This window comes from Triticum urartu, chromosome 3A (genome assembly GCF_056163025.1).
Source record: "Triticum urartu cultivar PI428250 chromosome 3A, HENAU_Tu73, whole genome shotgun sequence".
Lineage (NCBI taxonomy): Eukaryota > Viridiplantae > Streptophyta > Magnoliopsida > Poales > Poaceae > Triticum > Triticum urartu.
The window spans coordinates 642,582,825-642,608,771 of record NC_141875.1 but is presented as its reverse complement, the minus strand read 5'-3'; the positions used below and the strand labels follow the sequence as shown (position 1 = coordinate 642,608,771).

The 25,947-nt window shown below is 44.1% G+C and overlaps 1 pseudogene; it reads right to left on the bottom strand.

Annotated features, from left to right (window-relative positions):
• Positions 1-25,937, bottom strand: LOC147981040 (uncharacterized; annotated as a pseudogene).
• Between the last annotated feature and the right edge of the window lie 10 nt (positions 25,938-25,947).

The following is a 25,947-nucleotide window of genomic DNA, read 5'->3' as shown; positions in this document are numbered from 1 at the left end:
CTAAGCTACAATTTCTGGAAGTTCATTAGCCATAACATCACTCAAAGCCTGCAGCCAATTTGCATCCAGAACTACCTGCATAATCAGCATTTTATTATCCAGTTTATGCTAAGAACCTGAGTAGCAGCAGAAAAATGAACCATTGAATGGTTATTTCACAACAATGCTCAAGCCTTAATATCATTCAAAACCTGCGATGAATTTATAACCAGAAGTACCTAGTATTATGCTACCAGCTTATGCTAAGCATCTTGGTAGGAGTAGAAAGAGTAATCATTAAATGGTTATTTCACATGGTTGCTCAAACTGTAAAAGGTCATATTTCTATCAGTTCTGGACCTTCTAGGTGACACCGATAAAATGTAATTTCTCGATCAAGTATGAAGTCTATAATTGTCTATGGAAGAGAACAAAAATGTAATAAAATTTATTATGAGCATGCTATATATTGCTTTTTGCCAGCTCATGACTCAATATGTTCAAACAGCAAAACTTGCGTTATTTTTAATTCAAACCACAATCTTGAGCCAACCTACCAAAATTTATCTTTTTCTTCTTAATTTTATATTTCAACTTATATATTAACTCCATGGCGTATAAATTCCCATGCTAAAGGAAGCATTCCAAGAACCACATCACCTGCACCCAGGTGATTCTCTTTTGAATCAACAACATATAAGAAGCTCGTAGTAGCCGCTTTGGAACATAGTTTATCATCTATGAATAGAAAGTTTGTTAATGGTATAAGAGACTCTAGAATGGTATAAGAGACTCCAGAATGGCTGCTCTGGAAAGTACTAAATGTAGGTTGATGATCAAATAATTAATTAATTAAACATAAAATGATAAGAAGAGAAAACATTGAAAAAGATGTTATTTTAGAAATTACTACCAGGCAGAAAAATCCTATTGTCCATGAATTACAAATAATTCTTATTGTACCATGAGTCGGGCATGAACAAAAATCCACTGCAAAGGACTACAGTAATACTGTAAGAAATTGTAGAAACTGAATTCATCTACTGACGGAGATCCAAAGTATGCAAAAGATGATCATGAGGGAAACAACAATGGAATGAAAATATTAGTAAACATAGACGTGGCAGCTTTTTTGCAAGTCTAATTCTCAAGCCTAAATATTAAGGAATACGGGACTGACTGCATGGACTTGTTTACCACTGTTTATGTCAGGTGACAGCGCCATCCTCCTCGCCACGCTACTGATTGCTAGATGTCCATCTCCTTGTTTTTTTCTCATGTAGGCCAATCCTTTTGTTGTAATGTTTCACATGGCATACCTAGTCCTCTTCCTGAGTTATCATCCTCGCACATCTTCACCTCCGCTGCTTCCCCTCCCCCTCTTATTGTTGTCAACTCATCCACAAAATTGAAAGGAGCAAACCATCAGATTATTTCCCAGAAAAAAGGACGGGTCTTCTTCCCATGGTTGTCCTTCTGCTACACACGCAACTTGGACCCTTGTAGCCCTTGCATTGTGTCATCATCCAAATGTCATGGCAGAAGCGCCTTGTGCTCGCCGGTGTCCTCCTTTGATACTTTCTGCCATGGTAAGGACGCCCAGAACACCGCTGTCAGGGCAGGCAAGGGAGAAGAGGCCGGGTTCTTACCACAGCCACCATTGCGCACCCTTGATGGAGGAGAAAGTGACCTTATGGGGTGAGTGAACGTAGTTCGGCTGGATGAATTTGTCGGTGTCGAGCTTGAGGTCAGACTCGATGAAGTTCTGGCCGAGCTTGTTAGCGCATGTCGAGCACTCCCTCTACAAGTAGCTCATGAAGCGGCATGACCGGGTGGAAGGGATCCGGTGGGGGGGTGCACGGTGGGGTGCTGTATACGGTGGCGATCTGGGGCAGCCACGAGCAACGCCTAATGCTGGGGGCGACATGAACGAACGGTGGTCGGCCGAAGAATCGTCGAGCTCGGAGCATGGACGGGCGGAGACGTCAACCGGGAAGACTTGCAGCGGCTGTTGGGACCGTGCTAGAGGCGGCGGCGGCATCGCATCTCGTAACCCTAGACAGGGATGGGGGATTGAACCCGAGTGGGATGGGGTTTCAGAATTAGGCATAAACACCCCTGTGTGTTGGAGGTTTGTTTGGTGCCCGGCCGAGCGAGCAAAGGCTTGTGGAGTAGCAAGCATGGGCCGAGGCGGCCCAACGCAGCGATTCCGATTATGTAGCGTTTTTACACCGGGTTGCAGTGGGTAAATATTAGTACCACCCCGCGTATATGTTTTAAATTCAAACTGAAAGCATAAAATCATGGAAAGAAGCGTATTATGACGGTGAACCCGAAGACTCAATCCGTGCTTTATTATTAGGGAGAGATATAAAATAAACCGTAGCTCGGATGGAAAAACTTTGTACATGAAAGTTGCTCAGAACGACAAGACGAATCCGGATACGCAGCCCTTTCGTCCGCCACACATCCCTAGCATAGCGAACATGCAACTTTTCCCCTCCGATTCATCTGTCCGAAAACGTGAAACACCGGGGATATTTTCCCGGATGTTTCCCCCCTTCACCGGTATCACCTCATACCGCGTTAGGGCACCCCTAGCACCGCTACTTGTCATGTCATGCATCGTTATGCATCTGTTTGCATTGAATTCATTGTTTCTTCCCCCTCTTCTCTCTGGTAGACTACGAGGCTGACGCTGCTGCTGGTGCCCCGATCGACTACGCTGTTGACGACCCCTCTTTCTTGCCAGAGCAACCAGGCAAGCCCCCCCTTGATCACCAGATATCGCCTACTCTCTTTCTACTGCTTGCATTAGAGTAGTGTAGAATGTTACTGCTTTCCGTTAATCCTATTCTGATGCATAGCCTGTCATTATTGCTACAACTGTTGATACCTTACCTGCAATCCTAAATGCTTAGTATGCTAGTTTATCATCAGTGGCCCTACATTCTTGTCTGTCTGCCTTGCTATACTACCGGGCCGTGATCACTCGGGAGGTGATCACGGGTATATATTATATACTTTATACATATAAATGTTGTGACTAAAGACGGGTCGACTCATTGAGTACCCGCAAGTGATTCTGATGTTGGGGGTTGAAGGGCAGGTGGTTCCACCCAGGTAGTGGTGGGCCTGGGTTCCCGACGGCCCCCGGCTGTTACTTTGTGGCGAAGCGACAGGGCAGGTTGAGACCACCTAGGAGAGAGGTGGGCCTGACCTTGGTCGGCATTCGCGGTTAGTTCAAAATAACACGCTTAACGAAATCTGGGTATTTGATCTGAGTCTGGCTACTGGCCTATACGCACTAACCAACTACGCGGGAACAGTTATGGGCACTCGACGTCGTGGTATCAGCCGAAGCCTTCGTGACGTCAGCGACTGAGCGGCGCGCGCCGGGTTGGACTGGAACGCCTGCTCTTGTATAAGGGAGGCTAGGTCTGCTCATCGGCCGTGTACGCAACGTGCAGGTGTGCAATGGGCGATGGGCCCAGACCCCTGCGCCATAGGATTTAGACCGGCGTGCTGACCTCTCTGTTGTGCCTAGGTAGGGCTGTGACGTGTTGATCTTCCGAGGCCGGGCATGACCCAGGAAAGTGTGTCTGGACAAAGGGGATCGAGCGTGTTGGGAAATGTGGTGCACCCCTGCAGGGAAGTTAATCTATTCGAATAGCCGTGATCTTCGGTAACAGGACGAGTTGGAGTTGTACCTTGACCTTATGACAACTAGAACCGGATACTTAATAAAATACACCGTTCCAAGTGCCAGATACAACCGGTGATCGCCCTCTCACAGGGCGACGAGGGGAGGATCATTGGTTTGGATTATGCTATGTGATGTTACTTGGTGAACTTACCATCTACTCTCTTCTTCTGCTTCAAGATGGAGGTTACCAGAAGCGTAGTCTTCGATAGGACTAGCTATCCCCCTCTTATTCTGGCATTCTGCAGTTCAGTCCACATATGTTACCCCTTTTCCATATGATACCAATGCATACATATGTAGTGCAGTTCCTTGCTTGCGAGTACTTTGGATGAGTACTCACGGTTGCTTTGCTCCCCCTTTCCCCCTTCCTATACCCGATTGCTGCGACCAAACGTTGGAGTCCCGGAGCCAGACGCCACTGTCGATGACGACTGCTACTACTCGGGAGGTGCCTACTACTACGTGCAGGCCGCTGACGACGACCAAGAGTAGTTTAGGAGGATCCCAGGCAGGAGGCCTGCGCCTCTTTCGACCTGTATCCCAGTTTGTGCTAGCTTTCTTAAGGCAAACTTGTTTAACTTATGTCTGTACTCAGATATTGTTGCTTCCGCTGACTCGTCTATGATCGAGCTCTTGTATTCGAGCACTCGAGGCCCCTGGCTTGTAATATGATGCTTGTATGACTTATTTTATTTGTAGAGTTGTGTTGTGATACCTTCCCATGAGTCCCTGGTCTTGATCGTACACGTTTACGTGTATGATTAGTGTATGATTGAATTGAGGCGTCACAAGTTGGTATCAGAGCCGACTGCCTGTAGGAATCCCCCTTCCACACTCCTTGGCCGAAGTTGAGTTTAGACATTACAAAACTTTTTACTAACATGGTTGTGTGCCTTACGGGCCCACGTCGCCATTTGGGTGGTATTAGGATCTTTTACTCCTCGATTCTTACTCTAGGACTCTGAACTCTCTTCTACTCGGGTTAAACGATTTTACTAACTCTAACATTAGGATCCTGTGACCACGTTCACCCCAAAGTTGGATAAGCCCTAGCTATTTCTTAGAGTAGTATATTGAACATTTTCCACACTGTCATTTGACTCCTTTGAAACATCTTTGTTTTCAGATGGAACCCACGAGACAGGTCGTGCGCCACACGACGGCCATTGGTGCCTCAGGATCACCTGCTGTGTTGGTTGAGATGATGACCTATCTGGATTATCGCTGGCACCCTGAGTACACCGTCTACGAGGAGTACCAGGACTTCAACCAGGAGCAGTACCATGCCATCGTCCACCTCTACTCTCGGGAGTATGACTCCACTACCGCGCTGCACACTGCTCATGGTGTTGGAGTGACTATCGACATGGCGGTCCATGATGCTTCTTATGCTGCTCTGACACATCTTCATGGAGAGTATCAGGAGTTGGAAACCTCCCCTTGCAGGCACATTGCTATCTGTTGTGCCTAGGTAGGGCTGCGACGTGTTGATCTTCCGAGGCCAGGCATGACCCAGGAAAGTGTGTCCAGACAAAGGGGATCGAGCGTGTTGGGTGATGACCCACAAGTATAGGGGATCTATCGTAGTCCTTTCGATAAGTAAGAGTGTCGAACCCAACAAGGAGCAGAAGGAAATGGTAAGCGGTTTCCAGCAAGGTATTCTCTGCAAGTACTGAAATAAGTGGTAACAAATAGTTTTGTGATAAGATAATTTGTAATGAGCAACAAGTGACAAAAGTAAATAAGGTACAACAAGGTGGCCCAATACTTTTTGTAGCAAAGGACAAGCCTGGACAAACTCTTATATGATGTAAAGCGCTCCCGAGGACACATGGGAATATCGTCAAGCTAGTTTTCATCACGTTCATATGATTCGCGTTCGGTACTTTGATAATTTGGTATGTGGGTGGACCGGTGCTTGGGTGCTTCCCTTACTTGGACAAGCATCCCACTTATGATTAACCTCTATTGCAAGAATCCGCAAATACAACAAAAGTATTAAGGTAAACCTAACCATAGCATGAGTCGGAGAGGTATCTCTGGGCCCTCTCGGTAATGTACATCACTATAAGCCTTGCAAGCAATGTAGCTAATGAGTTAGTTACGGGATGTAGCATTACGGAACGAGTAAAGAGACTTGCTGGTAACGAGATTGAACTAGGTATTGGGATACCGACGATCAAATCTCAGACAAGTAACATACCGATGACAAAGGGAACAACATATCCCGTTATGTGGTTTGACCGATAAAGATCTTCGTAGAATATGTAGGAACCAATATGAGCATCCAGGTTCCACTATTGGTTATTGACCGGAGACATGTCTCGGTCATGTCTACATAGTTCTCGAACCCGTAGGGTCCGCACTCTTAACGTTCGGTGACGATCGATATTACGAGTTTATGTGTTTTGATGTACCGAAGGTAGTTCGGAGTCCCGGATTTGATCACGGACATAACGAGGAGTCTCGAAATGGTCAAGATGTAAAGATCGATATATTGGAAGCCTATGTTTGGACATCGGAATGGTTCCGGGTGAAAACGGGAGTATACCGGAGCACCGGGAGGTTACCGAAACCCCCCGGGAGGTATATGGGCCTTATTGGGCCTTAGTGGGAGAGAGGGGAAATGAGCAAAGGAGAGGGCGCCCCCCAAGACCAATCCGAATTAGGAGGGGGGCGTCCCCCTTTCCTTCCTCCTCCCTCCTCCTTCCTTCTCTCCTAAATCCAACAACGCAAGGGGGGATCCTACTCCCACCGGGAGTAGGACTCCCCTTGGGGCGCGCCTAGGAGGCCGGCCCCCTCCCCCTCCTCCACTCCTTTATATATGGGGGAGGGGGGCACCCCATAGACACACAAGTTGATCATTGATCTTTAGCCGTGTGCGGTGCCCCCTCCACCATAATCCACCTCGGTAATATCGTGGCGATGCTTAGGCGAAGCCTTGTTCCGGTAGCAGCATCATCACCGTCATCACACCGTCGTGCTGACGAAGCTCTGCCTCGAAGCTCTACTGGATCGTGAGTTCGCAGGACGCCACCGAGCCGAATGTTTGCAGATCGCGAAGGTGCCGTATCTTCAGTAGTAGATCGGTCGATCGTGAAGACGTACGACTACATCAACCGCGTTGTCATAACGCTTTCGCTTATGGTCTACGAGGTTACGTAGATGATACTCTCCCCTCTCATTGCTATGCATCACCATGATCTTGCGTGTGCATAGGAGTTTTTTTGAAATTATTGTGTTCCCCAACAGTGGCATCCGAGCCAGGTTTATGCGTAGATGTTATATGCACGAGTAGAACACAAAGGAGTTGTGGGTGTGGGTATATACATATTGCTTGCCATCACTAGTTGATTCTTGATTCAGCGGCATTGTTGGATGAAGCGGCCAGACCGACATTACGCGTACGCTTACGCAAGACTGGTTCTACCGACGTGCTTTGCGCACAGGTGGCTAGTGGGTGTCTGTTTCTCCAGCTTTAGTTGAATCGGATTCAATGAACATGGTTCATTCTGAAGATCAAAAAGCAATTACTATACCGCGTTGTGGTCTTTGATGCGTAGGTAAGAACGGTTCTTGCTCAGCTCGTAGCAGCCACGTAAAACTTGCAACAACAAAGTAGAGGACGTCTAACTTGTTTTTGTAGGGCATTTTGTGATGTGATATGGTCAAGACATGATGCTAAATTTTATTGTATGAGATGATCATGTTTTGTAACACAGTTATCGGCAACTGGTAGGAGCCATATGGTTGTCGCTTTATTGTATGAAATGCAATCGCCATGTAATTGCTTTACTTTATCACTAAGCGGTAGCGATAGTCATAGAAGCAATAGTTGGCGAGACGACAATGATGCTTCGATGGAGATCAAGGGCACAAGATGATGATGGCCATATCATATCACTTAAATTGATTGCATGTGATGTTTATCCTCTATGCATCTTATTTTGCTTAGTTCGGTGGTAGCATTACAAGACGATCTCTCACTAAATTTCAAGGTATAAGTGTTCTCTCTGAGTATGCACCGTTGCTACAGTTCGTCGTGCTGAGACACCACGTGATGATCGGGTGTGATAAGCTCTATGTTCACATACAACGGGTGCAAGCCAGTTTTGCACATGTGGAATACTCGGGTTAAACTTGACGAGCCTAGCATATGCAGATATGGCCTCGGAACACTGGAGACTGAAAGGTCGAGCATGAATCATATAGTAGATATGATCAACATAGTGATGTTCACCATTGAAAACTACTCCATCTCATGTGATGATCGGACATGGTTTAGTTGATATGGATCACGTGATCACTTAGATGATTAGAGAGATGACCATCTAAGTGGGAGTTCTTAAGTAATTTGATTAATTGAACTTTAATTTATCATGAACTTAGTACCTGGTAGTATTTTGCATGTCTATGTTGTTGTAGATAGATGGCCCGTGCTGTTGTTCCGTTGAATTTTAATGCGTTCCCAGAGAAAGCTAAGTTGAAAGATGATGGTAGCAACTACACGGACTGGGTCCATAACTTGAGGATTATCCTCATTGCTGCACAAAAGAATTACATCCTGGAAGCATACATCCTGGAAGCACCGCTAGGTGACAAACCCGCTGCAGGAGCAACGCTAGATGTTATGAACACCTGGCAGAGCAAAGCTGATGACTACTCAATAATTCAGTGTGCCATGCTTTACGGCTTAGAACCGAGACTTCAACGACATTTTGAACGTCATGGAGCATATGAGATGTTCCAGGAGTTGAAGTTAATATTTCAAGCAAATGCCCGGATTGAGAGATATGAAGTCTCCAATAAGTTCTACAGCTGCAAGATGGAGGAGAATAGTTCTGTCAGTGAACATATACTCAGAATGTCTAGGTATCACAACCACTTGACTCAACTGGGAGTTAATCTTCCTGATGATAGTGTCATTGACAGAGTTCTTCAATCACTACCACCAAGCTACAAGAGCTTCGTGATGAACTATAATATGCAAGGGATGGATAAGACGATTCCTGAGCTCTTCGCAATGCTAAAGGCTATGGAGGTAGAAATCAAGAAGGAGCATCAAGTGTTGATGGTGAACAAGACCACCAGTTTCAAGAAAAAGGGTAAAGGGAAGAAGGGGAACTTCAAGAAGAATAACAAGCCAGTTGCTGCTCAAATGAAGAAACCCAAGTCTGGACCTAAGCCTGAGACTGAGTGCTTCTAGTGCAAAGGAACTGGTCACTGGAAGCGGAATTGCCCCAAGTATTTGGCGGTGAAGAAGGATGGCAAAGTGAAAGGTATATTTGATATACATGTTACTGATGTGTACCTTACTAATGCTCGCAGTAGTGCCTGGGTATTTGATACTGGTCCAGTTGCTAACATTTGCAACTCGAAACCGGGGCTACGGATTAAGCGAAGATTGGCTAAGGACGAGGTGACAATGCGCGTGGGAAATGGTTCCAAAGTCGATGTGATCGCCGTCGGCACGCTACCTCTACATCTACCTCCAGGATTAGCTTTAGACCTAAATAATTGTTATTTGGTGCCAGCGTTGAGCATGAACATTATATCTGGATCTTGTTTGATGCGATACGGTTATTCATTTAAATCAGAGAATAATGGTTGTTCTATTTATATGAGTAATATCTTTTATGGTCATGCACCCGTGATGAGTGGTCTATTTTTTACTAAATCTTGATAGTAGTGATACACATGTTCATAGTATTGAAGCCAAAAGATGCAGAGTTGATAATGATAGTGCAACTTATTTGTGGCACTGCCGTTTAGGTCATATTGGTGTAAAGCGCATGAAGAAACTCCATTCTGATGGACTTCTGGAACCACTTGATTATGAATCACTTGGTAATTGCGAACCATGCCTCATGGGCAAGATGACTAAAACTCCATTCTCCGGAACAATGGAGCGAGCAACAGAGTTATTGGAAATCATACATACTAATGTATGTGGTCCAATGAACATTGAAGCTCATGACGGATATCGTTATTTTCTCACCTTCACAGATGATTTGAGCAGATATGGGTATATCTACCTGATGAAACATAAGTCTGAAACATTTGAAAAGTTCAAAGAATTTCAGAGTGAAGTGGAAAATCATCGTAACAAGAAAATCAAGTTTCTACGATCTGATCATGGAGGCGAATATTTGAGTTATGAGTTTGGACTTCACTTGAAACAATGCGGAATAGCTTCGCAACTCACGCCACTTGGAACACCACTGTGTAATGGTGTGTCCGAACGTCGTAATCGTACTTTAGTAGATATGGTGCGATCTATGATGTCTCTCACTGATTTACCGCTATCATTTTGGGGTTACGCTTTAGAGACAACTGCATTCACATTAAATAGGGCACCATCTAAATCCATCGAGACGACACCTTATGAACTGTGGTTTGGCAAGAAACCCAAGTTGTCGTTTCTTAAAGTTTGGGGTTGCGATGCTTATGTGAAAAAACTTCTCTCGAACCCAAATCGGAGAAATGTGTTTTCATAGGATACCCAAAGGAGACTGTTAGGTACACCTTCTATCACAGACCCAAAGGCAAGATATTCGTTCCTAAGAATGGATCCTTTCTAGAGAAGGAGTTTCTCTCGAAAGAAGTGAGTGGGAGGAAAGTAGAACTTGACGAGGTAATTGTACCTTCTCCCTTATTGGAAAGTAGTTCATCACTAAAATCAGTTCCAGTAATTCCTACACCAGTGAGTGAGGAAGCTAATGATGATGATCATGAAACTTCTGATCAAGTTACTACCGAACATCGTAGGTCAACCAAAGTAAGATCCGCACCAGAGTGGTACGGTAATCCTGTTCTGGAAGTCATGTTACTTGACCATAACGAACCTACGAACTATGAGGAAGTGATGATGAACCCAGATTCCGCAAAATGGCTTGAAGCCATGAAATCTGAGATGGGATCCATGTATGAGAACAAAGTGTGGACTTTGGTTGACTTGCCCGATGATCGGCATGCCATAGAAAATAAATGGATCTTCAAGAAGAAGACTGACGCTGACGGTAATGTTACTGTCTACAAAGCTCGACTTGTTGCGTAAGGTTTTCGACAAGTTCAAGGAGTTGACTATGATGAGACCTTATCACCCGTAGCAATTCTTAAGTCTGTCTGAATCATGGTAGCAATTTCCGCATTTTATGATTGTGAAATTTGGCAAATGGATGTCAAAACTGCATTCCTTAATGGATACCTTAAAGAAGAGTTGTATATGATGCAACCAGAAGGTTTTGTCGATCCAAAAGGTGCTAACAAAGTGTGCAAGCTCCAGCGATCCATTTATGGACTGGTGCAATCCTCTTGGAGTTGGAATATACGCTTTGATAGTGTGATCAAAGCATATGGTTTTATACAGACTTTTGGAGAAGCCTATATTTACAAGAAAGTGAGTGGGAGCTCCGTAGCATTTCTGATATTATATGTAGATGACATATTTTTGATCAGAAATGATACTGAATTTCTGAATAGCATAAAAGGATACTTGAATAAGAATTTTTCAATGAAAGACCTCGGTGAAGCTGCTTATATATTGGGCATCAAGATCTATAGAGATAGATCAAGACGCTTGATTGGACTTTCACAAAGCACATACCTTGATAAAGTTTTGAAGAAGTTCAAAATGGACCAGGCAAAGAAAGATTTCTTGCCTATATTACAAGGTGTGAAGTTGAGTCAGACTCAATGCCCGACCACTGCAGAAGATAGAGAGAAAATGAAAGGTGTTCCCTATGCTTCAGCCATAGGCCCTATCATGTATGCAATGCTGTGTACCAAACCTGATGTGTGCCTTGCTATAAGTTTAGCAGGGAGGTACCAAAGTAATCCAGGAGTGGATCACTTGACAGCGGTCAAGAACATCCTGAAATACCTGAAAAGGACTAAGGATATGTTTCTCGTATATGGAGGTGACAAAGATCTCGTCGTAAACGGTTACGTCGATGCAAGCTTTGACACTGATCCGGATGACTCTAAGTCACAAACCAGATACGTGTTTTTATTAAATGGTGGAGCTGTCAGTTGGTGCAGTTCCAAGCGGAGCGTCGTGGCGGGATCTACATGTGAAGCGGAATACATAGCTGCTTCAGAAGCAGCAAATGAAGGAGTCTGGATGAAGGAGTTCATATCCGATCTAGGTGTCATACCTAGTGCATCGGGTCCAATGAAAATCTTTTGTGACAATACTGGTGCAATTGCCTTGGCAAAGGAATCCAGATTTCACAAGAGAACCAAGCACATCAAGAGACACTTCAATTCCATCCACGATCAAGTCAAGGAGGGAGACATAGAGATTTGCAAGATACAAACGGATCTGAAAGTTGTAGACCCATTGAAAAAACCCCTCTCACGAGCAAAACATGATCAGCACCAAGACTCCATGGGTGTTAGAATCATTACAATGTAATCTAGATTATTGACTCTAGCGCAAATGGGAGACTGGAGGAAATATGCCTTAGAGGCAATAATAAAGTTGTTATTTATATTTCCTTATATCATGATAAATGTTTATTATTCATGCTAGAATTGTATTAACCGGAAACTTAGTACATGTGTGAATACATAGACAAACAAAGTGTCACTAGTTTGCCTCTACTTGACTAACTTGTTGAATCAATGATGGTTATGTTTCCTGACCATAGACATGAGTTTTCATTTGATTAACGGGATCACATCATTAGAGAATGATGTGATTGACTTGACCCACCCGTTAGCTTAGCACGATGATCGTTTAGTTTGTTGCTATTGCTTTCTCCATAACTATACATGTTCCTATGACTATGAGATCATGCAACTACCGAATACCGGAGGAACACTTTGTGTGCTACCAGACGTCACAACGTAAATGGGTGATTATAAATGTGCTCTACAGGTGTCTCCGATGGTATTTGTTGAGTTGGCATGGATCAAGATTAGGATTTGTCACTCCGATTGTCGGAGAGGTATCTCTGGGCCCTCTCGGTAATGTACATCACTATAAGCCTTGCAAGCAATGTAGCTAATGAGTTAGTTATGAGATGTAGCATTACAGAACGAGTAAAGAGACTTGCCGGTAATGAAATTGAACTAGGTATTGGGATACCGATGATCGAATCTCGGGCAAGTAACATACCGATGACAAAGGGAACAACGTATACCGTTATGCGATTTGACCGATAAAGATCTTCGTAGAATATGTCGGAACCAATATGAGCATTCAGGTTCCACTATTGGTTATTGACAAGAGACATGTCCCAGTCATGTCTACATAGTTCTCGAACCCGTAGGTTCCGCACGCTTAACGTTCGGTGACGATCGGTATTACGAGTTTATGTGTTTTGATGTACCGAAGGTAGTTCGGAGTCCCGGATTTGATCACGAACATAACGAGGAGTCTCGAAATGGCCGAGACGTAAAGATCGATATATTGGAAGCCTATGTTTGGACATCGAAATGGTTCCGGGTGAAAACGGGAGTATACGGGAGCACCGGGAGGTTACCGGAACCCCCAGGGAGGTATATGGGACTTATTGGGCCTTAGTGGGAGAGAGGGAAAAGGAGCAAAGGAGAGGGCGCGCCCCCCAAGCCCAATCTGAATTGGGAGGGGGGCCGCCCCCCCCTTTCCTTCCTCCTCCCTCTTCCTTCCTTCTCTCCTAAATCCAACAAGGCAAGGGGGGATCCTACTCCCGGTGGGAGTAGGAATCCCCTTGGGGCGTGCCTAGGAGGCCGGCCCCCTCCCCCTCCTCCACTCCATTATATACAGGGGAGGGGGCACCCCATAGGCACACAAGTTGATCATTGATCTTTAGCCGTGTGCGGTGCCCCCCTCCACCATAATCCACCTCGGTAATATCGTAGCGGTACTTAGGCGAAGCCCTGTTCCGGTAGCAGCAGCATCACCGTCATCATGTCGTCGTGCTGACGAAGCTCTCCCTTGAAGCTCTACTGGATCATGAGTTCGCGGGACGTCACCGAGCCGAACATGTGCAGATCACGGTGGTGTCGTATCTTCGGTACTAGATCGGTCGATCGTGAAGACGTACGACTACATCAACCGCGTTGTCATAACGCTCCCACTTACGGTCTACGAGGGTACGTAGATGATACTCTCCCCTCTCGTTGCTATGCATTGATACGTCCATTTTGCATCATGCTTTTATATCGATATTTATTGCATTATGGGCTGTTATTACACATTATGTCACCATACTTATGCCTATTCTATCTTATTTTACAAGGTTTACATAAAGAGGGAGAATGCCGGCAGCTGGGATTCTGGGATGGAAAAGGATCAAATATTAGAGACCTATTCTGCACAGCTCCAAAAGTCCTGAAACTTCACGGAAGTTATTTTCAGAATATATAAAAAATACTGAGCGCAAGAAGTACCAGGGGGGGCCACTGACTAGCCACGAGGGTGGGGGCGTGCCCTACCCCCTGGGCGCGCCCCCTGTCTCATGGGCCCCCTGGTGGCCCTCCGATGCCCATCTTCTGCTATATGGAGTCTTTCGTTGAGGAAAAAAATCATAAGCAAGCTTTCGGGACGAGACTCCGCCGCCACGAGGCGGAACCTTGGCGGAACCAATCTAGCGCTCTGGTGGAGCTGTTCTGCCAGGGAAACTTCCCTCCGGGAGGGGGAAATCATCGCCATTGTCATCACCAACGCTCCTCTCATCGGGAGGGGGCCAATCATCATCAACATCTTCACCAGCACCATCTCCTCTCAAACCCTAGTTCATTCATTGTATCCAATTCTTGTCTCTAAGTCTGGGATTGGTACCTGTAGGTTGCTAGTAGTGTTGATTACTCCTTGTAGTTGATGCTAGTTGGTTTATTTGGTGGAAGATCATGTGTTCAGATCCTATATGCATATTAATACCCCTCTGATTATGAACATGAATATACTTTGTGAGTAGTTATGTTAGTTCCTGAGGACATGGGAGAAGTCTTCTATTAGTAGTCATGTGAATTTGGTATTCGTTCGATATTTTGATGAGATGTATGTTGTCTCTCCTCTAGTGGTGTTATGTGAACATCGACTACATGACACTTCACCATTATTTGGGCCTAGAGGAAGGCATTGAGAAGTAATAAGTAGATGATGGATTGCTAGAGTGACAGAAGCTTAAACCCTAGTTTATGCGTTGCTTCGTAAGGGGTTGATTTGGATCCATATGTTTCATGCTATGGTTAGGTTTACCTTAATACTTTTGTTGTAGTTCCGGATGCTTGCAATAGAGGTTAATCATAAGTGGGATGCTTGTCCAAGCAAGGACAGTACCCAAGCACCGGTCCACCCACATACCAAATTATCAAAGTACCGAACGCGAATCATATGAACATGATGAAAACTAGCTTTACGATAATTCCCATGTGTCCTCGGGAGCACTTTTCTCTATATAGGAGTTTGTCCAGGCTTGTCCTTTGCTACAAAAAGGATTGGGCCACCTTGCTGCACTTTATTTACTTTTGTTACTTGTTGCTCATTACAAATTATCTTATCACAAAACTATCTATTACCTATAATTTCAGTGCTTGCAGAGAATACCTTGCTGAAAACCGCTTATCATTTCCTTCCGCTCCTCGTTGGGTTCGACACTCTTACTTATCGAAAGGACTACGATAGATCCCATATACTTATGGGTCATCATGCATCACCAGGATCTTGCGTGTGCGTAGGAATATTTTTGAAATTACTGCGTTCCCCAACAAATATTCACCCAGGTCCCTAATTCAGTTTCCATTTTCCAGAGCCATTTAGCTAACAAGGCTTTATTCATGATTTCTAAATTAATGATTACAAGCCCCCCTTGTTATTTTGGTAGGCAGCATGTTTTCCAGTTAACCAAATGATATTTTTTTTCTTATTTTCATGTTCTTGCCACAGAGGTCTGGCTTTGAAGAAGTATGCTTTTTTCCTGACTCCAACAGGTAAGGGATAAAAGGACATCATGAAAAGAGGAATGTTGGTAAGGCAGGCTTGAACTAGAGTTACTCTCCTAGCCATGTTTAATAACCTACCTTGCCAGCATGCACATCTTTTTTCAATTTTTTCTGTAACTTCCTTCCAGAATTTATTTCCCGGTCTAATATCATCCACTAGTAGTCCTAGATACTTAACGGGTATTTTTCCCACCTCACATGTAAAGATTTCTTGAGAGATATATATATCGGTCTTGTTTACAACCTCTCTAAATAAGGAAATTTCACTCTTGTGAAAGTTTATGGTCAGCCCAGACATTTGCTTAAAAGTTGTTAGAATGAATTTTAAATTCTTTGCATTTTCCTCATCATCTTGTAGAAGGAAAACTGTGTCATCTGCATATTGTAGCATATGGACTTCACAGTTATTATATTCTGAGAGCACCCCTTCACAAATCCCTCCTGCATGGCTTTTTCTAAGATTATAGCCAATGCATCAGCAGCTATGCCAAATAGTAGGGGTGACAGGGAATCTCCCTGTCTCAGCCCTTTGAAAGTTTTAAAATATGGTCCAATAATATCATTTACTTGAATCCCTACATGTCCCCCACCATGGTGTGCATTACCAAGTCACACCACTGATCAGGGAAGTTTTTTAGCTTCATCATCTTATACACAAAAGGCCATTTGATTTTATCATATGCCTTTTCAAAATCTACATTGAATAGCAGACCACTCTGTTTCTTTTTATGCATTGTATTCAAGGCTTCATGCAACACCACAACCCCTTCCATAATATATCTCCCTTTTATGAATGTTGTCTGGTTTGGAGAAATTATTGGTCTAGTAAACTTGCTGAGTCTATTCATTAATACCTTTGTTATTATTTTGAAACTCACATTAAGTAAGCATATTGGTCTGAATTTCTGTATTTTTTAGCATCTTTAACCTTGGGAACCAATGTAATAATTCCATAATTCAGCCTGGAGATGTCCAGATTTCCAGAATGGAAATCATCAAGCAAGCCCTTAAGATCCCATTTAATTAATCCCCAGAAATTTTGGTAAAATTCTACAGGCAGACCATCTGGACCAGGGCTTTTATTTTTCTCCATATTTAAAACCACCTCCTGTAGCTCTTGCATACTAAAGGGTTCAATTAGAGTTCTAGCTTGTTCTTCTGAGATACCAGGAGCATCTTGAATGTTTAAGTCACAGTAGAATTTTCAGGTTGACCAAATAGGTCTCTATAGAAGTCTGTGATGTACTTAACCAATTCCTCATCCCCTTCAATCTCCCCCTCAGCCTGGCTTAGGGAGGATATTCTATTTTTCCTTCTCCTCCCATTCACCTTAGCATGGTAAGATTTAGTGTTATTATCCTCATCTTTGATCTCTCTATCTTTGTATATTTGTAGCCATTTTATTTCGTCTTGTTTCACCAGTCTCCCTAATTGAGCTCTCAATTCTTTTTGCTCATTTCTATCACAGGTAGATAATCCCAGTACCTCTGCTCTTTTATTAGTCTCATCTAATTTGGATAAGATTTCTTTCTTATTTTCCTATATAGTGCATCTGAGTTCAGAATCCATCCTCTTGCCTTTTGTCTAAAGGTTCTTAATTTCTTTTGCCATCTCTCTATGTTATTTACAACAATCTAGACATCCCACACTTTATGAACAAATTCCTTGAATCCTTCTTTAAGCATCCAGGAATTTTCAAATCTAAATATTGGGGTAGCATTTATATTTTCCCCAGAATCCACTATCAGTGTTGTATGATCAGATAACTCTCTCTCTCTAAAGCCTGAACTGTTGTTAAAGGATAATGTTCTTCCAAATCAGAGCAAATAAGCATCCTATTTAGTTTTTCATAAATAGGATCACTCTAATTATTAGCCCAAGTGTATTTTCTCCCTCACAGGTGTCGGTGTCAAAACTGGCAGATCTCGGGGTAGGGGGTCCCGAGCTCTGGATTCTCGGATCAATGGTAACAGGAACGAAGGAGACGATGTTTTACCCAGGTTCGGGCCCTCTTAATGGAGGTAAAACCCTACATCATGCTCTTGTTTATATTGATGGAGTATCAAGTACAGAGTTGATCTACCTCGAGATCATATGTTGTGGTCGAAAACCTGAGGGTATGATGAATAATGTCATAATAATCTAGCGACTAGCCTGGCCTCAGCTTATATAATGTACCGGAGGCCTAGGATAACAAGAGTCCTGGTCGAATACGTTGGTGGAGAGGAGTCCTTATCTTGATCATCAAGTCTTGTGGAATCTTCCTCGCGTGCAACATGGGCTGACCGAAGTGGCCCATGAGTGAACCGCCATGGGGGTCCTCGGACCGATCCAGCTGGTCGGGAGACGACATGGTGAGTACCCCCTAGTCAGGGACACCATCAGTAGCCCCCTAAACCGGTCTTCAAGTTGGGGACACCCCTCGATTCTTCCGAACTGTTCTCCATCTTCGGTCGTCGGTCTTGAAAACTGGTTCAACAAATCTTCTTATCTTTGATCTTGAGGATCGCCGAAGTAAATTCAAAGAGTTTACACGTTGGGTATCCTGAGGAGCTCCTTTAAGTTATCGGCCGTTATCAATGCCTTGTTATTTTTACGCCCACCTCGGGTTTGAAGTGTTTCCCGTGCAGCGGTGTCCTCTCGCGTCCGAGCTCCAATGCCGGACTGCATTCAAGGTATCTTTTGCAACCGAGCACCAACGCCGGACCGCTTCCGAGCTTCAAAGCCGGAATGTATCCGAGCTCCAACGCTGGACTGTATCCGAGGTGTCATAGATTACCTTGGTCTTGAAAAAGTTTTAGCCGAGCTTAATGTCAGAAATGCCCTCTAAGGAGCTAGCCACTTGCATCCGAGCTATATACCGAACTACTTCCAAGGTGGCTCAGCACCTCGGTCATGGGCTGATTGTTTGCAGATTTTATTTTCGATGCATATAAATTTATTTGCTAACGAGATGTATGGCCAGTAGCCCTCAAGGTGTCTGTCGGCCTAAAATCTGAGATGCACCTGAAGGAAAATATGAAACCATTGATCCTAGTAGCTTCTGAGACTCAGGTCATGAAATCGGCCCGAGGATCAACTCCTAGCTCGGCAACATACATAGGAAAAGAAATGCAGTGTAATATATTAGAGGTAATAGTGATCGGTAGACGGGCCCTTGAGAGAGGGTTTTGAGAAGTCGCCGTAATATATTAGCTTGATGCCGGATAAGTCCCAGATGGTACTTATTGTTGTCCGAAGACGCGTTTGCCCATAGTTCGGTCCAGCCGAACACTGAGCACTTTGAATTTTCTACATTGAATAGGCAATGTAGTAGCCCCCGAGACACTGGTCGGGTGGCAACACTAGATCAGGGGATCGATACGCCTCTTTTAATATTAGTGAATGATAAGCCCGAAGCCCAGTAGCCCCCGAGCCTTAATGTGGGCATGGGTAGCCGAATTAAGGATCGATATCCAGAGTAAAATCACAAATTATGTGTAATGATTCTACGTATCCAAGTACTTTACATCATTAATGCTCGGATCCGCATTGTACAAAACTTTGTTGACCGACCATCGGCTTCAACCTCCTCGGCCAGAAGCCGGGGAGTGTTTGTCCTACTTTATAAAGCCGTTATAAGGGCAAAGATTTATGGAAAACAAGGCAATCCGGCCATACGGTTTTACAAACAAAGGTACGCAGAGAGATATGAAACATCTTCCAAAGAAAATAATCCCGCTATCGTCTTTGGGTTGTCATGCTGATCATGATCATGAAACCTCACCTCCAATCAATGTGGGAGGAAAATATTGAGGATTTAGTTCGGGGAAAGTTCCCGAACTCTATGGTATTAATGAACCAAAATTTTCACTTCCGTCGTTGCCGACCAATTATATCCTTTAAGATCTCTAGCTTTCGGCTTCACCCAGTCTGAGGTACTAACTCAGATGACCCGGTAGTAACAATCACAGGGTGCTTCCTTTACCGCCTAGCCGAACAATTGGGAATGTAGGGGTAAGCACAGAAGCAGGCAACCCAGCTTGGCCAAAATCTTAAGTCAATTTGATGCATATTTATGGTTTTATAACGATGATTACGGAAGGTAGCCCTCGTATATAAAATACGAATGCCGATGATGTATTTATTTTGACTCCGCTGCGACCGTTTATCACTTGAAAGTGGCCCATCGTCGGCTTCCACCCCCTTGTAGATGCTACGCAGGGTGTTTCCGCAATAACAAGACAACCCTTAGCCGACGTCTCAGTGCCCGAAGGCGATTGTGTTAGCAGAAACGAGGCAATCAGATATGCGGGCTTTATAACTTTCACTTAGTCATAGGAGCTTTAAACTGGGGAAGCTAGCTACGAGCCCCGGGTTAGTGTTCGGCACCGACCGAAGTCTAGCCATTATCACTTCGGCCAATGTTATGAAAGGCCCATCGTTTAACATGGGGTAATCAGTATCGATCTACAGTTTGATACCGTCATCGGATCGCTGACTAGTTTACACCCATTGTGACAGTCAGTTTTCGGCTTTCTCCACTGAGGTGCTTAACCATTCGAGCTGGAAGCACAATTGTAGTGGTTCTCCTTTTCACACCTAGCCGAACAAAGCGGAACGTAGGAGGCAAGCATAGGAGCCGGGCAACCCAACTATTGACCAAAGACACAATTCGAAACCGATGCATATATAGCAATATCCGAGAATTTTGTGCCGAATCTCTAAAGGTGTCTAGCGCTGCACTACGAGATTTGTGCTGGAAACAAACAAATAGTTTAAAAGTGCCATAGGCTTGAAAAACCAAAAAAATTCAGTAAAAACTTTACGCCGGAACTAAATGAAGTCATTTAGTTCCAATCCGAAAATTGGTCTTACTTTTGTGCTTTTGTCGTGCATTAATATGACACATCCGATCTCAAGACTTCAAGCGGGTCAGCCTACGGCTGCAACCTCCTAACCTGAAGGCGGAGTACTGCTCGTTAGACCAGTTTAGCGAACTAAACTCGAGCGGTCACTAGAGAGAAAATGGGCTATCCGGCTACTGACCACACACTCGCGTCGAAAAAGGAGTGATAAAAAAAGATTTTGCAACGACTAGGAAGAAAACACATTTAGCATAAAACGGCTCATATAAATTTAAGAGCCCCTAGTAAACTTGGGTAAAAGAATTTTATGTATAATAATTGTATGTACCGAAGTACTTATATCATATCTGTGTTCACCGAACTTTTAAACGCGTCTTAACCGACCGTCGGCTTCTCCCTCTTCGGTCAAGGGCCGACAAGTGTTATGTACTCCACCTGTCGAGAATATCGACGGTGCTTCTGATAACCAGGCAATCATGCCATAAGGATGCAACAGACAAAGCGCTCTTAGGGAACTTATGCTATATTACTGACGAAGTGTAAGAAGCATCTTCGAAGAAAATAGTACCCCCATCGATACCTTTCTTCGGTTGCTCATTGTTACTATGAGACTTGTGCAATAAATTTTTGTACTCATGAGTTCCGTTGTGTGTCGACCATGATTGAAAACAATAAGAGCGCTAGCTTTCGGCTTTACCCAGTCTGATGTCCGAGCTCGGGTGACCCGATCGTGACAATCGCAGAGGTGCTCCCTTTACTCCCTAGCCGAACAATCAGGAACGTAGGGGTAAACACAGGAGCAAGGCAACCCAGCTTGCGGAACACTTAATTCAACATGGTGCATATTGTGGCGTAATACACGAACAAGGAACGAAGCCATAAAAGTATAATCATATGCAAGAGGAAAGGCTTCATAAAGGAAGCCCCCAAGTAAACGGGGTATTTGAATTTGTGTGTCACAAACAAAGTTCTGACAAGGAGGTTTTTCACAAACAACTTTTTGCCAAAAAAGTATAATGCTTGGTCGAACTGAACAAAATTGAAAACTAAAAGTTTTTGAGCATGAGAGCAACTTAGCTGGTTAATGTGATCGGTGTTGATGACGCAGTCCAAGCTTACGGCGGGATGAGCTCCCCGCCCCCAAGCCGGTCCCGAGGTGGCAGAGCAAAGAGCTCGATGCTCCAAAGTGGCGACATAGCACAGCCGATGCAGGCCGGAAGTGTGACGCTGAAGTACCCGTCGTGGGTTAATGAAGTGATGACGAAGCCCCCGGTCCAGCCGAGGTGACGTGGTATGTCGATACGCCAAGGTGACAACGCTGCCCAATCTGGATCATTTACCTGTGCACAGAAGATAGTGCAAGCCGGAGATAATAGTAATAATAATAATTTTTTTTAAAAGGATGCATGATTAATAATTTATGCAAAGTGGGTGATAAAAGAAATATGGCCTGTGTGCCGAACACTCGATGAGGTAGAGCTCCCTCAGCGATGCCGAAGTCCCGAGGCAACGGAACATGTCGGTATGGCAATTCGACTAACAAGGTGATCACACGAGCCGATTTAGGCCGATTGGGACGATGACGTCGGCTTGCCAAAGTGACCGCGTGACGCAGTCGAAGTCGATTACCTACACATGTAAAATAGTGTAGTCCAACAATAATAATATAAATATATAAAAATCCTCGCGTAATTAATTTACGCAAAATAATTTATTTAAAGATATGTGGCCTGGCGCCGAAGTCAATGCCGATGTAGGGCGTCGACGTGATGCGGTAAAGGCATGGCAAAGCCGAACCACCACACAACCGTCGTTAATGCGGCCACTATTTGATAGACCTGTGTACAGATGATGGAACAAACCAGAGTAATAATTCCTCGGGAAAAATAAACCCAAACAAGCAAAAATTACTAGGATTAATAGCACCTGGTTTATTTGTTGTAGCAATCCGAAGAAAGGTGACTCCAAAAATTGGGACTCGATCCACACACCCATTGCCCGATGGACGATAAAGCGACGGCATGACGACGCTGGCAAATGTTGGCTCGCCGAGGCAAAGCCCCCGGTCCAGCTAATGTGACGAAACTGGTCGGCTGGTGACGCCGGAGTCACTGGAGTATGTTGATGAAGAAATAGCAAAGTCCCCGATCCAGCCGAGGTGTCGAAGCCTCCATGTCAGCCAATGAGTCGAAGCAGGTCGGCTGGTGACGCCAAAGTCACCAGAGTAGGTTTGATGAAGATATGGTGAAGCCCCCGGTTCAACCGAGGTGACGGAGCGGGTTGGTAAGGAGATGTTGCAGTTGTCGTGTCAGCCGAGGTGTTAAAGCAGTTCAGCATGATGGACATCGGCTTGAAGAAGCAATAGTGCGACCATGCCGACGCAGGTCGTAACTTGTAACGGGGTCAATGCTGGCTTGATGAAGTGACCATGCGGCGATGCCGGTGTGCCCGCTCCATGTGATCCATAGGGTGGCGATGTTGGTGATGATTTATCTGTGCGATTCCAAACTCTTTGTTCGGCTCGCCGAGATGATGATCCGAAGAAGTTGAGCTTGGCTCAACAAAGCGACGACGTGTCTAGTGCAGGTCGGCAGCCGTGAAGCAATATTGCCAGACTGGTTTGACACCAGCATGACGGTGAAGATTACCTCCGAAAAGGAGAAAAATTCGTGAGCATGTGTTCGGAAACAAATCACAATACCCTAGAAAGAGATTCTTCCAAAAAGGTTGTCCAATATCTCGTTCATGAAGAGAGATGATCTCAGGTCGGATTCGTATTCGCGTAGAAAACAGATCTGAAAAGTGATGCACTAATTGGAAGGTTTCTAGAGTTTGAACGGTCAGATCGAGCTGAAATTTTGAGAGATGGTAGATATGAAAATTCCGCAGCAGATGAACGGTTGGATCTTTCAAATAACCTCCGAGCTGGGATCTGGAGACCACGCCCTAAACTCGTCCTGATTTCCGTCCAGACTCGATAGGGCTCCGGTATATCGGAGATCGGTGGAGATTGCTCCATCGGAATGCGACAAAATTTTACAGGGTTGCTGTAGACTCAGTTCCGCACAATTCTACTGAAGGAATCATCAAAGCGATGCTTGAGGAGGTGGTGGCAGCGGATACAAGTTTGCTGTCTGAAAGAATAGCACGGTCACCCGAGGGCAATGTTGACGTTGAGCCCGCGAGCTCCAAGGATGATTCCTCCATGATCATGATAGAGATCGGAGTTGATGTTTGATGAAGGCCCTCATCCAAACATGACGATTGGAGGCGGTGCACGGTCCTTGGTCAAGGCAAGGTGACCAGTCAAGCCAGCGACGAAGACGCCGACGTCGCAGTTGATCTACAGGCGAGCCATTGATCCTTTATCGATTTCACAGCGGAACTCTCAATGAAAGCACCATTGGCGGTGTCAAAACCGGCAGATCTTGGGGTAGGGGGTCCCAAGCTGTGGATTCTCGGATCAATGGTAACAGGAACGAAGGAGACGATGTTTTACCCAGGTTTGGGCCCTCTTGATGGAGGTAAAACCCTGCGTCCTGCTCTTGTTTATATTGATGGAGTATCAAGTACAGAGTTGATCTACCTCGAGATCATATGTTGTGGTCTAAAATCTGGGGGTATAATGAATAATGTCATAATAATCTAGCGACTAGCCTGGCCTCGGCTTATATAATGTACCGGAGGCCTAGGATAACAAGAGTCCTAGTCGAATACGTTGGTGAAGAGGAGTCCTTGTCTTGATCATCAAGTCTTATGGAATCTTCCTCGTGTGCGGCATGGGCTACCCGAAGTGGCCCATGAGTGAACCATCATGTGGGTCCTTGGCCCGATCCAGCTGGTCGGGAGACGACGTGGTGAGTACCCCCTAATTCAGGACACCGTCACCACAAGCAGTTCTCTCAGACCAGCTTATTCAATGATGGCATTAAAAACAAAGCTCCAATGGTCATTGTTAGTGGGTTTGTTTTTCTTCATCACTTTTCCTAATGATATTAAAATATCCCCCTATCATCATATGAAGGGAAGAGTTGTTTTGGTAAACTCTAGACAATTCAGCCAAATAGACATTTTTGCCAGTGATTTATGCATCTCCATATACCACTATTAGATTTCAGTCAATTTTTCTTTTTTATCAAACATCAGAATTCTAATAACTTAGATGCCAATTTCTACATTAATAATGTCAAAATTATCACAATTAACCCCAACAAGTATCCCCCAGATCTCCCTCTTGGTTGGGACCATTTCCAATCAAAATTTCTCCCCCACATAAAGTTGTGTAACTCTGTCTTAGATAAATTAGCTTTAATAGTTTCCTGGATGCCAACAAAATCCAGTTTCCTATTGTTGATGTTCTCTCTAATAAATTTTTTCTTGTTATCCTAACCAATCCCCCTAACATTCCAGAACATCCCTATCATTTTATTTTATTTTTATATGTCCCCCCTCCCCAATCACAACAGTTGTCTTTCCATAAGAGAATCTTGGTGAGTTCGAGCTATTCTTTTTTACTTTTGTAAAGAAACTTTTAAGATGGGAAAAGTGATCCATCTCTATCTCAGCATCATAGTGGTCTTCATCAGAACAAAGTTCTTTGATGTCAGCATCTCCAATATCTATGAGATTGGTGTCCTCATTTTGTTCAACTCCTTTTTTATTTTGGCAAATATGTTGTAAATAAAAGTCTTTCCTACATTGCTCCATCTTGGCTATGATGTCCAAGTTTGAGTCAATCACATTGATTGAACAATCCAGATCAATTTCAATTTTATCTGCCATGAATAATAATGAGGCATTATGAAAGTAAAGCTCATATTCCTTACCATAATTGTCTTGAGCAACAGCCCTTTCCTTAGCCAGCTCCTCAATATTAGCATCTTGCTTGTCTGCCAGTCTTCCACACCTTCTCAAATTTTCCTCTAGGATGCTTTCACTATTCTCTCCTTCATTGTTTCCTGTCTTTACTCCCACTTTTGTCCCAAACGACACTAATTCTTGACTAACATTATAGTCCACTGGTTCACTATAATTATTGTGGTCATCTTGTTTTTTGTCAGCTTACAGATTCTTTAAGTCAGCTTCAGTGATTTCCTCCAATTCTTTTTCTCTGGTTTCCCACATATCAATTTTCTCAACACATCTGTCAACACCTCTTGTTGTTTGTTAATTAGTTCCATGAGATTTTTCTTATCTTGTTCCAGCTCCATGATCTTTTCTTCTTCTTTCACTCTGAGGGCCTTTTGTCTTATCTTATCCTCTTCCAAATCCTTTATTTTCTTCATGGTCATATCTAAGTTAGTTTCCACCTTGTTCCTGGCCTCCATCTCTATAGCTTGCCCTTTTTGTATCATCATAATCTTCTCATTTTTCTTTTTCAGCTCCTCAAATTGGGCCAACCCTATGCTCCCCAAAGTAATCATTTCCTTGGTTCCTGTTACATTATCATCATCTTCTTTGTGTCTTTTCCTCATGGTTTCTTCA